Source organism: Desmodus rotundus, chromosome 8 (genome assembly GCF_022682495.2).
Source record: "Desmodus rotundus isolate HL8 chromosome 8, HLdesRot8A.1, whole genome shotgun sequence".
Lineage (NCBI taxonomy): Eukaryota > Metazoa > Chordata > Mammalia > Chiroptera > Phyllostomidae > Desmodus > Desmodus rotundus.
Window position 1 is genome coordinate 27,967,853 of NC_071394.1, and position 13,373 is coordinate 27,981,225.

General features: G+C 34.7%; 1 long non-coding RNA gene across 1 annotated transcript; it reads right to left on the bottom strand.

Annotated features, from left to right (window-relative positions):
- Positions 1–2,111: 2,111 nt before the first annotated feature.
- LOC128781515 (uncharacterized) lies at positions 2,112–6,131 on the bottom strand. Its single transcript, XR_008427502.1, has 3 exons — positions 6,077–6,131; positions 4,839–4,933; positions 2,112–2,585 (listed from the first exon to the last, which is right to left on the bottom strand). It is a non-coding gene; the product is annotated as an uncharacterized lncRNA (long non-coding RNA).
- Positions 6,132–13,373: the final 7,242 nt, after the last annotated feature.

Below are 13,373 nucleotides of genomic sequence, written 5' to 3' on the forward strand. Positions count from 1 at the left end.
TTTATAATAAAGTGATAAAATGACTTCATATGCTAATTAAGTAGCTCAAAATAGTATTAATTGGACAATTTAGCAAAAATGCAGTGAATTGTTTTAACTCACAAACTACTGAACATTTCTTACAATTATTCTTCTTGTTACAAATAAACCAACAAGTGTATGTGTATACTCTTCAAAATTAATATGAGCCTCATTTCTTTTAAATTGCTTATTTCCCATGAATTTGGGGGAAATTCTTCTCCCAGAAATATATGGGTAATGAGTCAAGTTCTGTGAGAATGGATGAAAGTATAGATTAGCATTAAAAATGCTTTCTTGAATGTGTTTAAAATTCTGTTGTCTTTTTTAAATTCTTTGAGAGGTTAAAGTTCATGAACTATAGAAATGTAGAAAACAGGCTTGATGAAAGCAACTTTTTTCCTATTGCCATCCTTCTACAAATGTGGACAGGCATAGTGTTCCAATATATCTCCTACCAAATCCTTTTGGAGAATGACTACGGCCTGAGGTTGTTCTGGACCTAGAAGGAAGTTAGCTGTATTTTTCTTTCTATTGTCAGCACCACTGGGAAGTACACAAGCCACATAGAGTATAGCATGTCTAAAATGATCTCATACCAAAAACTGTCCAAGTCAGAGACAGTTTCACAAAGCAACGGATAATTCTCTTGATCCAGAATTGTCAGGGTGTAATGCTGTGGCTCACTCTCTCATTGTGAATAGATTCAGAACAGGAAAAAGTTAAAAGTTTGGGATATTGGATCAGTTAACTTCTTTCAACGAAGGTATCAGAAACCTATATGTTCTTCTGTGTTTGGCATAGCTTTTTCTTTTATCAGCACCTTGCACACCACATTCAACTTACTTTTTATGTAGAGTTAAGAAGGTTCAGTTCAGCAGATATTTTGTTAAAACACTTTCAGTCACAAAGTCAACTACAGTTTGTCCCCTGCCCTCAAGAAGCTCATTCTCTAATGAATGATAGCAATAAATAGGTAAGTGCTTATATAATAGAGTTAAGGACTGCAATGGAAAAATCCAAAGGAGACAGTCACATGACCAACTGGTAAGGTTTCCTGGAAATAATAATACCCAACCAAAGTCTTAAAGCATGAAAGTCTTTCTTCCTAGCCAGGCAAGCAAGGGGTGAAAAGAAGAAAAAGTTTTAGGCAAGGAAATACATAAACCACAGCACAGAGGTGAGAAAACAGCATAGTAAATTCTGTGAACCACATATAGTCTCATATTGCCAAAATAAGTAACAGAGAAGGAGGGAGGGGTGGGAGAGATCATTGTATTCAATGCTAATATTACTTTTCTTTTGTAGATGATGAGGAGTTATTAAATCATTTTCAAGGAGCAGTGATCTGTTCATATTTTAGATGGATCAGTTTCTTAGACTCTGGAAACCATACTGATACTGATATGAAAGGGGCAGATTTAAGAAACATTAGGAATAAAGGGAGCATGATCCAGTTGGATTATCAGAGACTCCAACTAAGTTTTAAAAGTAGTAATAATGGAGTCATGAAATAAAAAAGGAAACAAACTATGGACAGTCAAGATTTTCCGGAAGCAGGACAAGGTGTTCTTTGTTTAGCTGCACTTGTTTCTTTGGCCAGTTTTTATTAGAACCTCTACTATTAAAGTATGTAGAACAGAGAGGTGGGAAAACACAATACAAAAGTTTTAGGAAAGGTATCACCACATGAAAAATGTAAAAAGCGTCGATAGTACAGTCAGGAAAATCCTGATAATGAATCCGAGGAAACCACGAGTCAAGTACTAACCTCTAACAAGGAAACCCAACACACAAAGATCTTCATTAATGATACAGAGCTGAGGACCACACAGCAATTCTCCTTGTTAAGGAGATGATGTAATTACATGTAAGGAAATAGGGAAACAGATGAAAAATTAACACATTCTTAAGAAGTCAGCAAATAAGCATTTGAAAACATAAACTAACTCCAAACTAAGCCCTAGATCTCTATGTCCCCAAGAGCTGTGGCATTCAAACCTCAATCTACTAGAAAATTAGATTTTTTTCTGTAAATGGATGCCATAAAAATTCTTTAAATGGATGCCATAAAAATTCTCTTGCCAGTCAGGTACTTTAAAGAGGAGGGAAAAATTTTATTTGACTTAAAAGTAAATAGAAGTACTTAAAATAGTACTGTATGATTTCCTGTCTTCAAAACATTCATGACACCATCTGCATCTTGAGGGTTTGGACAAGTACCTTTATTGCTTTTGTAGATGCTCGAACAAAAGATCACAAACAGGCACCAAAAAAAAAAACCCTTCTTTCAAAACTGTTTTAATTACTTATTCTTCCAAAATGAGCAGATTAATGCCCAAGAAAATGAAAGTAAATTGGTGCTGAGTAGGAAATACAACCAACCAATAAAAAAATAATGTGCAGAAATTGGAAGTAAAATCTTTTCTTGCTCTTGAGAAAACACAGCCAAAAAAACTTAAGCTGATGTTGGATTATTTTGCAAAAACAGTCCCTGACTAGTTCACCAAGTGAAACAAAAGTTGAAAATGTTTTTCTACTCCTCATCTAACATTTTGGGAAGGTTCCTAAAAAGAAAAGAAAAAGAATCTTTAAATCACACATACATATATATACACACATGATCGTGCTTTTTCCTCCCTTTAGGAACAGTTAAAATATTTAAATAACTCCTGTTTATATAATTTTGAATTGCAAAAACCTGAATGTTTAAAGAAAAAGGGCTATAGTCACTACAATGGGATTACTTTTTTTGATAGGGAAAAAATAAAACACATAATAATTTGAATAAAAATATGAAGAAAGCTATAGCAATATTATAACTAAGTAAAATATAATTATCTGTATGGGCTCTAAATTGTTAACTTTAAATTCCTTTTGTATTATTTTATCACCAAATGGTAAATTCCCCCTTTTTTGTAAAATATCTGTTGCTTATAAAAATAATTAAATATGAAGATTATTTATCTGAGATAGGACATAATAGAATAAATCAAAATTATATCATTCAAAGCAACTATTAGTCAAATAACCAAATACCCTGTTATTACATAATTACATATTGAATTCTAGTTGGCATAATTCAAAATATGGAATTCAAAATATTCAATCTCATGGAATATCAAATTATTTGCTTTGAAATTTTTATTTTCAATTATCAATTTATAAATTTTAACTAATTTATATATAAAAACATAAAAATGTCAAATGGGTAAAAAAAAAAGAAGACCAGATTTGGAGAGGGGACAGATTCCAGTTAAGAGAACCACAGAAAATGAGAAGCATGAAAAACAGATTTACAAAAACATTAATATTATTAGACTCTATTAAATGTAAAATATAAAATAACTGAAATTTAAATTACACATGCAAGCTAAATAATATTAACAGCAGCAATGATTATGAAGTGTTTACCCTATGTTAAGCTCCGTGGTGGTCATTTTACATATATCATCTCATTTAATCACAACCAAGCATGAAAGTTCACACTAACCACTTATACATGTAGTGAGCTTTTCAAATTTTTAGAGAAAAATTATTTTAATTATCTCCTATGATCTTCACACTATGCTATGAAACAGACAAAAGGCAGGAATTATTAACACTATGTAACTTACAGATGAAAACATAAAGGAACATAAAGATAAAAGTCACTGAGTTGGTAAAAAATAGAATTAGGGACTTAGTTTTCTGACTTCTAACCCCAACTCATTATCCACTAGCTAATGTTAACGTCAGAGAGCCTTAATGATCCTATCTGTTTTAGGCAATAACTTAGCTTAAAATTAATAAGCATTCAGTAAGTGGCTACACCGTATAAAGCCACTATACAGTATACAGAAGTATACTGTATACTATATAGAGAAGTATCACACCGTATACAGAAATATTTGTATGATACAAAAAAAATAGAGAAAAAGGAAAAACCGGAAACAAAAACAAAAGGAGAAAGAGTCCACTGAAGAATTTAGTTATCTGGATGAGAAGAAAACATTAATTTTTTAAATAATTATAAACTAATACAGTATTTAGTGCTAAATTACAATGTGAAAATTACCTGATTTGTTGATATAACTTAATCCTGTTATATCTGAAATAAATTATGTATCTTTTATATATTTGGATTAATTGAAACCCAGAAAATTGTGTTAAACTAACCTAACTCTTCTGCTAAACAAACCCTATTATACAAATTATTGCTACAAAGAAAAAACGTAACAGCTGAAAAATACCAAAAAATCTTTCAGAAATTTCTGTTCTGATAATTTTTGTTATAATAGAATTTTATTTGAGTTGAATATATAAGCTACCAAAATATTTGTTTTTAAAAACCCTCAAAAGTTATTAATGATCATGAATAGAAAAGTTTAAATTAATAATGACCATCCTTAGGATTAAAATTAAGCAAACATCACTACAGGAAAAAATAACCTTTCTACTATTAGAAGAAAAAAAAGTTATTTATACTCAAATAGTATTTGGCTCAGAATATTGTTAGAAGAATGGCAATAAAGTATAAGTAAACAAAATTTACAAGGTGTAGGTCTTATTTTTTTTTTTTAGAAAAATGACCATTAATCAAAGCTAGGCTTCACACACACATACACACACACAAAAGCAGTTAGGAGAAAGTCACACATGGTTGTGAGGTGATAGTTTCAAGATAAATTATTAGTGGAATGAATACTGAGTTTAAAATAGTGGCATCTGAAAAAATGTAAGTCAGTACTCGATTCTATAACCTCTTAGAGAATCAACACATTGTTATTGTGGGTTTACTCAAGTGCACAGTGACTTTTGTCTCTTCTCATATGTTTTACCTTCATCTTCTAATTATAATTTTCTTCTAATCTCTTTCAACAGTTTCATGCAGCTGCTGTTTATAAACTTCACAAATACAGTAACATCTCTGAAACTAGATCAAGAACAAAGCACTATTTAAATACCATCTCTGTGCTGAGTGTAGACCTAGGCACAGTGGAATAAAAGTTAAATAGAACATAATAACTGCCCTTAAATTTTTTTAGCTCAAGCTTTTCAAATTGCAGGTTATGATCTTTTAGGGAGTTATGAATCAATTGTTAGTGGCTTTCTGTATCAAAAGAACAAAATAGAACACAATAAAAATCTTATCGTGCATCACACATAATAAAGCAGGTATTGTTTCATTAAATTATTGTTCCAGTTACCTACATATGTATATGTATAGTGGGTCACATGTAAAATTTATTTCAATATGTGAATCCCAGTCAAAAGTGGAAAAAAAATTTAGAAAAATGCCTACAAGAAATTTACACAAAATGGTTCATTCTATAAAGATAGTCACAAAGCTTGGAACTTCAAATGTTCTAATCTAAATTAACTGACAAAACTGAATAAATGTCTTACAGAACAGGTAGTCAAGTACCAGCAATGTCCTTATTTTGAAAAATGTTATCTTTGTTTAGATCTCCTTCATCGAAATGTTCACCAGTCAATCACAATGCTATGCAGTTCCAGCCAAATATTTTTACCATTAGTTACTACAACATAAAGTAAAATGAATAGGATACTTCTCTGACATGCTTGGGACTCAGACGAGGGGGTTTGGGGATATAGTTGTGTTACATCCCTGACCATATTTAATTAGAAACTTTATACTCTAAGTTGATTTGTGAGGGTTACAAGCTTTCTTCAAAGATGATAAATGTTTTCATATTAGTCAAGGAGTGCACAGTATCAAAATATTTACATCATGAAATGCTAAGTAATTTTAAGCAGTCCCAACAAAAGGTTGAATAGCCAGTTGTACCACACTTTTAGAGGCTGATTCATTGCAGATAAACATATCTGAGCTCCATAGAGCTTATTATATTCTAAAATACATTTTATTGATTATGCTATTACATTCTTCTCCATTTGCCCCATGTCCCGCCCCCTACCTGGTACCCCCCCCCTCGCTCCAGCAATCTCTCCCCCCTTAGTTCATGTCCATGGGTCATGCATATAAGTTCTTCAGCTTCTCCATTTCCTATACTATTCTTAACATCCCCTTGTTAAGAATCTATTTTGTACTTACCATTTATGCTTCTTAATCCCTGCACCTTTTCTCCCATTCTCCACTTTCCCCTCCCAGCTGATAACCCTCCAAATGATCTCCATATCTACGATTCTGTTCCTGTTTTGGTTGTTTGCTTACTTTGTTTTTTTTAGATTCAGTTGTTGATAGTTGTGAATCTGTTGCCCTTTTAATGTTCATAGATTTGATCTTCTTTTTCTTAAATAAGTCTCTGTAACTTTTTGTGTGATAATGGCTTGGTGATGTTGAACTCCTTTAGCTTTACCTTATCTGGGAAGCTCTTTATCTGCCCTTTGATTCTAAATGATAGCTTTGTTGGGTAGAGCAATCTAGGTTATAGGTCCTTGCTTTTCATCACTTTGAATACTTCTTGCCAGTCGCTTCTTGCCTGCAAAGTTTCTTTTGAGAAATCAGCTGACAGTCTTATGGAAACTCCTTTGTAGGTAACTCTACTTTTCTCTTGCTGCTTTTAAGATTCTCTCCTTATCTTTAATATTTGACATTTTAATTATGATATCTTGGCGTGGTCCTCTTTGGGTCCAACTTGTTTGGGACTCTCTGTGCTTCCTGGACTTCCATGTGTATTTCCTTCACCAAATTATGGAAGTCTTCTTTCATTATTTTTTCAAATAAGTTTTCAATTTCTTCCTCTTCCTCTTCTATTTCCAGCACCGTTATGATTCAGATGTTGGTATGATTATTATGTTTACTTACTCATTTAACTATTTAAAGTAAACTCTACTAAATCCTAAACAACTTGAAGTCAGAGAACACATATTATTAATGCTTTGCATACAAACAGTTAATGTTAAATGATTGTTTTAATATATTATTGATATTAATTTTTTTTACTTTCATTTTACCAAAATATCTGAATCAATAGTCCAGATATATTCAGAGATCTCACTCCATAGAGAAAGAGTCCTTGGAAAATCTAAGTCCATATGGCCTATGCCTTTGTAATACTTAAAGAATGAAATCCAGTAAGTGTCAATGGTGATTATTTTGTCCTAGCAAATACAGACTTTTGACAAACTGCTATAATCCAATTCAAATCTCATATATTCTGAAAAGTCATTCATGACCACTCTGGACTGAAACACTGTTTCCCTATGGTAGTAGAAATAGCACTAGGTAGGCAATATAAAACTTGGATTTGTATTGTGGCTCAACCACTAACTAGATGTTTGAAAATAATTATTTAACTTCAGATTACTCATTTGTAAAACAGGGGAAGTGTGCAGGGGTAAATGATCTTTAAGGGCCCCCTTTCATATCCAAGCAACAGTTGTCTGACCAGCCCATTCCAACTCTACACTGTACGTCAAAACCATCTACTTATGCGGCATAGGGTTCCAGATCTGTCACCCTTGGTTGTGACTGTCTAGGGCTCCCGCCTCACCCTTAATTCTTCCTTCTATTCTAGTGTCTCTCTGACTTCTTTTTTCAGGCCATCTCTTGCCCTCTGACTATTGAACTTAGTTTCCCTGCTTTTGATCCTCAGTGCTCTCTAAAGGACTTGGTTTGTACAGACGTTCTGGCTCTTATTATGCCTGGACATGTCTGGAAAATACTCCCAAGTCATCTGCCGTGGGCCGCTGGGATCCAAGACTGGGTACCTGCCCATTTGCAGGGACACCCAACAGAGACACCATGACCCTTCAAGCGATTTCCAAGAACTGGTTTGAAATTCTGATATTATTACATTAGATGTTATTTACCTTTTTGTATGTTACACAGATCCACAATTCCCAAAACTCTGGAGGTCAAATGTATTTTGGAAGTCAGAATTTTTCAGATTTCAAAAGGTAATATAGCACATATATCATGTAAAATATAACACCACCGTAATCTAAAGCATTAATATTTTGGAAGTGAAACAAATGAATATTCTTCTTAAGTGGAATAAATGAAAAGTATAAATAGCTTCATATCAGTTCCAGCCAGGTTTTTCTGCTAAATGAGTTAATCTCTTGTTAAATTTTACTGCCAAATATACTACCAAAAAAAAAGTATGTTTTCTGGGATTTTTGGATTTCAGAATTACACATAGAGGATTATGGCTCTAATAAATTATGTGAATGTTACTAGGATTGCATATATCACAGGGGCAGAGATAATATTTTTAATTATATTTCTAGAAAAATACCTTACACAACACTTAATAAAAACACTTCATGTTTATTCAAAGAGTGCTTCACTGAGTGTATACCACATGCTAAAACTATACTCAGGAGTTGTGAGGCATTAAAATATCTTACAATACATAGAACTTGCCATCGTGAGCATTACATTCTCAACAAGAGAAAAGCATAAGACAAATGTTAAAATGCAAGTCAGTGATTAAGCACCAAAGTTAGTGATGCAGGCAATAAGGATGTCAGAATTGAGAGTAATAAGTCAAAATGTGAAAAGTGTAATTTAGTTTAACAGGAGTTGTCAATATCTCACAACCGTCAAAGTTGGCATAATGATTTTATAGTCTGGAGTAGAAGTAGTTCCCTAGTTATACAGAAAATCACTATAACTTTCATTTTAGATATATGGATTTTCAGGCAGAATTTCATTCACACTGATTCCAAAAGTGGACATGCATAAGGATGACTCTATATACTTAAAAATGAAGGAGTGTAAAATGGAAAATCAGTACCACATGACCACATAGAACTGCCCTACATGAGACAACCTAATTCTGTGCACAGAGGAAATCATTTTTGATGAAATGAAGTTTGAGCTGAACTTTCTTTTTGTCAATTGGACCTACTTTGGAAAGAGTAGTAGATTCTGGTAAAAGTTGTTATCTCTTTGAGCCAAGAACAAATCAGAGAGGAATAAGACAGAATAATGTGTGACATTTACTCAGGTCACACATTATTTATAAATCACTAAGCAATTTTAAAGAGAGATGTGATCTAATAATTGGTGGTAATATGTTAAATTTATTTTATGACATAACTTATCTGGCATCTCTTAGACCAAAATGTTAAATATTCCTTAGAAAAGATAAATATGCTCACATCTGTTTTACAGATGAAAACCTTGAACTTGGTGATACTGAATAGATATAGGTCAATTAGATAGTCAGTACATTTTAAGTTTTTGATACAAGTATCTTAACTCCAGCTTCACTGAATTAACCACTATCAATAACCAAACCTAGCCAGAGCAATTTGAAAATTCATTGACATTTGCCCCTAATACGTATACCTTAACTAGTCAAAATAATGAGATCCATAGGTTCATAAAAACACTTCTTAAGCCTCACTTGTCAATTCTTTAAATCTCCGGAACATAAAGAAGAACTAGGGATAAATAACTTATCAAACAAAAGGCAAAGTCCATTCTGTTATTTGTTGCCATATTCCCTACAAGGTGTTAAAACAGTAACATTCCAGTGTGAAATTTATAAACGAAATAATGATTACTTGTTTTAGATGATCCTCTCAGGGAAGTTGAATTTATCATCTGATATCAAGTGAATTGTGAAGCATTTTTAGAAGATTTTTTTCCTATCAATTGAATAATGAAAAGGAAACATCCTAGCTGTCTAAGTGGGAAGAAAAGCCTGGCAAAGACTATTACTGGCAAAATGAAAGGAAGCCTGTAAGTGATATCATATGACATCTTCTATGGGGTTATTTTAGTGGTGATATCATCTGACATCTTCTATAGGGTTATTTGCAGTGAGTGTGACATTTTCTTAATGAGAAGATTAGGAAGTTGGCCTAAAAGAGCCATATATAATGTATAAGGCCAATGAACATATGGATAAAGTGTTGCTGGAAAAGTGTAAATACGACTCTTGAAGTAGTAAATGAAGGTTAAACACTAACAGCTGGCCCAGGGGAAATGAAGGGGGGGAGGGAAGTAAGCTGTCTGTTTTATACTGGTGTTTCACTAACCAGTCAGTCATCTTTATCTGTTTCCCATTTTAAGTCACCTGGCCAAAATATATTACATTTCAAAGTTTAAGGAAATAACTTTTAAAAGTTGCTTTCATTTAGTTAAATTAACCAAAAAATACATTTTAGGATTATGACTTTGATTTTTGAGCTGCATAGGTCTTTCTTCTCCTTTTTAAGAAAGCAGTACTGGAGCTACTGTGAGTGAGGGAAGCTGCAGAAGAGTGCAAGAGTAGAGGGCAAAAGGGGAGAAAGCAGAGTTACATGCTGAGAATGTGAAGAATGAAGATGATGGAGACACTGGGCTATTAGCATTCTGCTCTACTTACAATATACCTAACTGCCGGATTCCCCTGCTGTAGCTTTTCTTGGACAGTGACTTATTTTGATTGTTTTGAACCAGGAATGTTTCCTTCTACTTCTCTTACACCTGCCAGGGTCAACAATTTGACAGAGATCCCAGATGGCTGTGGATTAGGTGAAAGCTACACTCACCTCATCCCAGGAACAAACTGGAATTACAATTAAATTATAGATCTTTCGTTCTTAATAAACAACTGAAGACTAGCTAAGAGAAGTCTCGTAACCAAGGATTTATACACGAAGCCAAATCGAGACTGCTCCAGTTTGCCAAGAGCAAGTCACAGCCAGCATCTTAGATTGGCCTTCACCAGAGTCCTGCCCAAGAGTCCCAGAAACCCACACACCCAGTAGTCAGCTTCAAACAACATCAGAGCAGGATCCTAAGCTTCACCAGCAGCACATCGAAAGGAAGATCTCGGCAGGCACCAAACCCTAAAAGTAAATTCCACTTCATGTGGTCAGCACCTGCACAGCAGCTGTCACCCTGTGGTCAGGGTTTAGCCTCATACTTAGCCAGCATGAGGCTCTCTCCCACACATAAATGGGCCGATAGCAATCGAGACTCAATTACAACAGGGCCCACATAACACACAAGGGACATTCTTGGAGCACCCAGTTCAGGTGATCAAGGAGACTGCACCATTGGACCTCATAGGGCACCAACTACATAAGGCCACCTCATGAAAACTTGGAGTCATAACAGACCTATACACAGAATCAAATATAATAAGACAGCCAAATGGGGAGTCAAAGAAACAGGTCCCAAATGAAAGGACAGGTGAAATATCTAGAAAAACAGCTAAATAAAATGAAGGTAATTTATCAGATAGAGAGTACAAAGTAATAGTTATAAATTCTCAACACCATGAAAAAGGACATAGAAACCACAACAAAGGCCCTGAGCTTCCCAAGACATGGTGCTGAGGATGCAGCAGTGGAGATTCCAGCTCTGCTCCCAGCTGCCCAACTTCTTCCTGATGGCTGCTTTTCAAGGATTTTGTTTAGAAGATCCACAATGGTGGAGGAGTAAGTAGAAGCTACACTAACCTCCTCCCAGGACCAATCTGGAATTACAACTAAATTGTAAAGAAATCATCCAGAATAAACAACTGAACAATAATGGGAGAAAAACCTTATAACCATGGACAGACAGAAGAAACAGCTTCACAGCAACGTGACTTTTACAGAGTGCACAGGAGACGTGAGAGTGTTGGTTGGGCTCCCACGGGCAGCCACTGAAGTGCCGAAGGAATATTTCAGCAGCCAGGGGGTTCCCCCTGAGAAATGTGAAGTCTAAACTCCAAGCTAGGCTCCCCCCAGCCTACAGCACCAAAGCCTGAAAAGAACCCAGGTAATATCCAGCTGTGAAAAGCAGCAGGGTTTCTCTCTATCAGGGATAGGTGGCTGGAGTCACAGGGAGCCTTTTAAAGGGCCAACACATAAAATTTCATTTGCAGCCACTTACCCTGGGCTCCAGCAAAGGGGGCACAGAGTGGACTAGAGACACCTGAGGAAAGACTGGGGATAGTGGCTTTGGGGAGAGAACTGAGAGGGTAGCTGCCAGGATCCTGGTGCTGAGTCATCACCCAATACTGCAGGAGCCATCTTTCACAGACTGACTACTCCCCTCCCAGTGGCATCAGCCTGAGTGAAAGCAAAAGCCTTACCCACAGGAATTACTCTGCCCCACCCTGTGGTGCTTAAGCCTGACTGCTGAGTGCAGAGTGATAGATTAACAACTGAAGGAGTCAGCCATAGAATGTGGATCCCTGGTAGTCTCCAATAGTCTGCATAAAGCCAGACTGGGACACCATCTGATATCATCAGAGGCGGATCCAGAAAAAAAAGCAGTGATAAATACTAGATGCTACAAAAAAAAATTCCACTGCAGTCTTCTTCATGATTGGTCATATTTTCTCTCCTGCATAGCTTTTTAACATTGATTTCTTGTCTTCCAAGTTTGTGTATATTAAGTCACTAGATTTTATATTATAGTTTATTTCAAATCTCATATTTTGCTCTTCCTTTCTCTTATCCAATTTTTCCTTCTTATTTCCTCTTTTTATTTTCATTTTAAATTTTGTTTTCTTTCTTGCTATGGCTTGTTTCCATTCTGTATTCTTACTATTTCCACCCCCTCCAGTCTCTCAAAACCATTTTTCTTGTCATTGGTCATCTCACATTCTTTTTCTGGTTTTAAAATACCCTTGTTCTCTCTCCACCTTTATCATTCTTTGCTCGTTGGTTGTGGATAGCATGGTTGTTGTGGCATTACTTCCATTTTATCTGTAGATCTGCGCTATTTTGGTATTTCAAATCTCAAATCATACCATTCCCCTCTAATACTCCATTCTGCCTTCCTCTTGCCCTTTCTTTTTTTGTCTCAAATTTTATTTTTCCCTGTCTTAGCCTGGTTTTCATTCCATACTCTTCATATTCCTTCTCCCTCTATCATCTCAAAATTACTTCCCTTTCCTCTAGACATCTCTTAAGCTTTTCTTTCTTTCTTTTTTCCCTCTTATTCCCATCCTACCTGTATTAATCTTAGCTCATTTGTTGTCAATAGTGCTGTGGTGGATCTTTTTCTCCAATTTGGTTCCTAATTTTTTTATTTATTTACTTATTTTTTCCTTTTATTTCTGCCTCTCACTATATATTTTTTTAATTTCTGTTTAAACCTAATACTATATGCTTCACTTCTCTTGCTCCATTCCACTTTCTTCATTCCCTTATTTATGATGTAAATTTTACTTTCTTTCTCCCTTCACCTGGCCCCAATTACCTACTCTTATTATTGCTCTTCCCTCTACCCTCTAAAAATCATTTTTCTTTCAGTTAGTCATCTCATATTCATTTCTACTTTCTTATAATAGTCTTAATCTATTTACACCCTTATTAATAGTGGATGTTCAACATCACTAGCCATCAGAAAGATGCAAATTACAGGGTGGAGGGGAATAAATGGGGGAAAATGGGACAACCACTAATAGCATAATCAATAAAATATATTTTAAAAAGAGAAAGATGCAAAT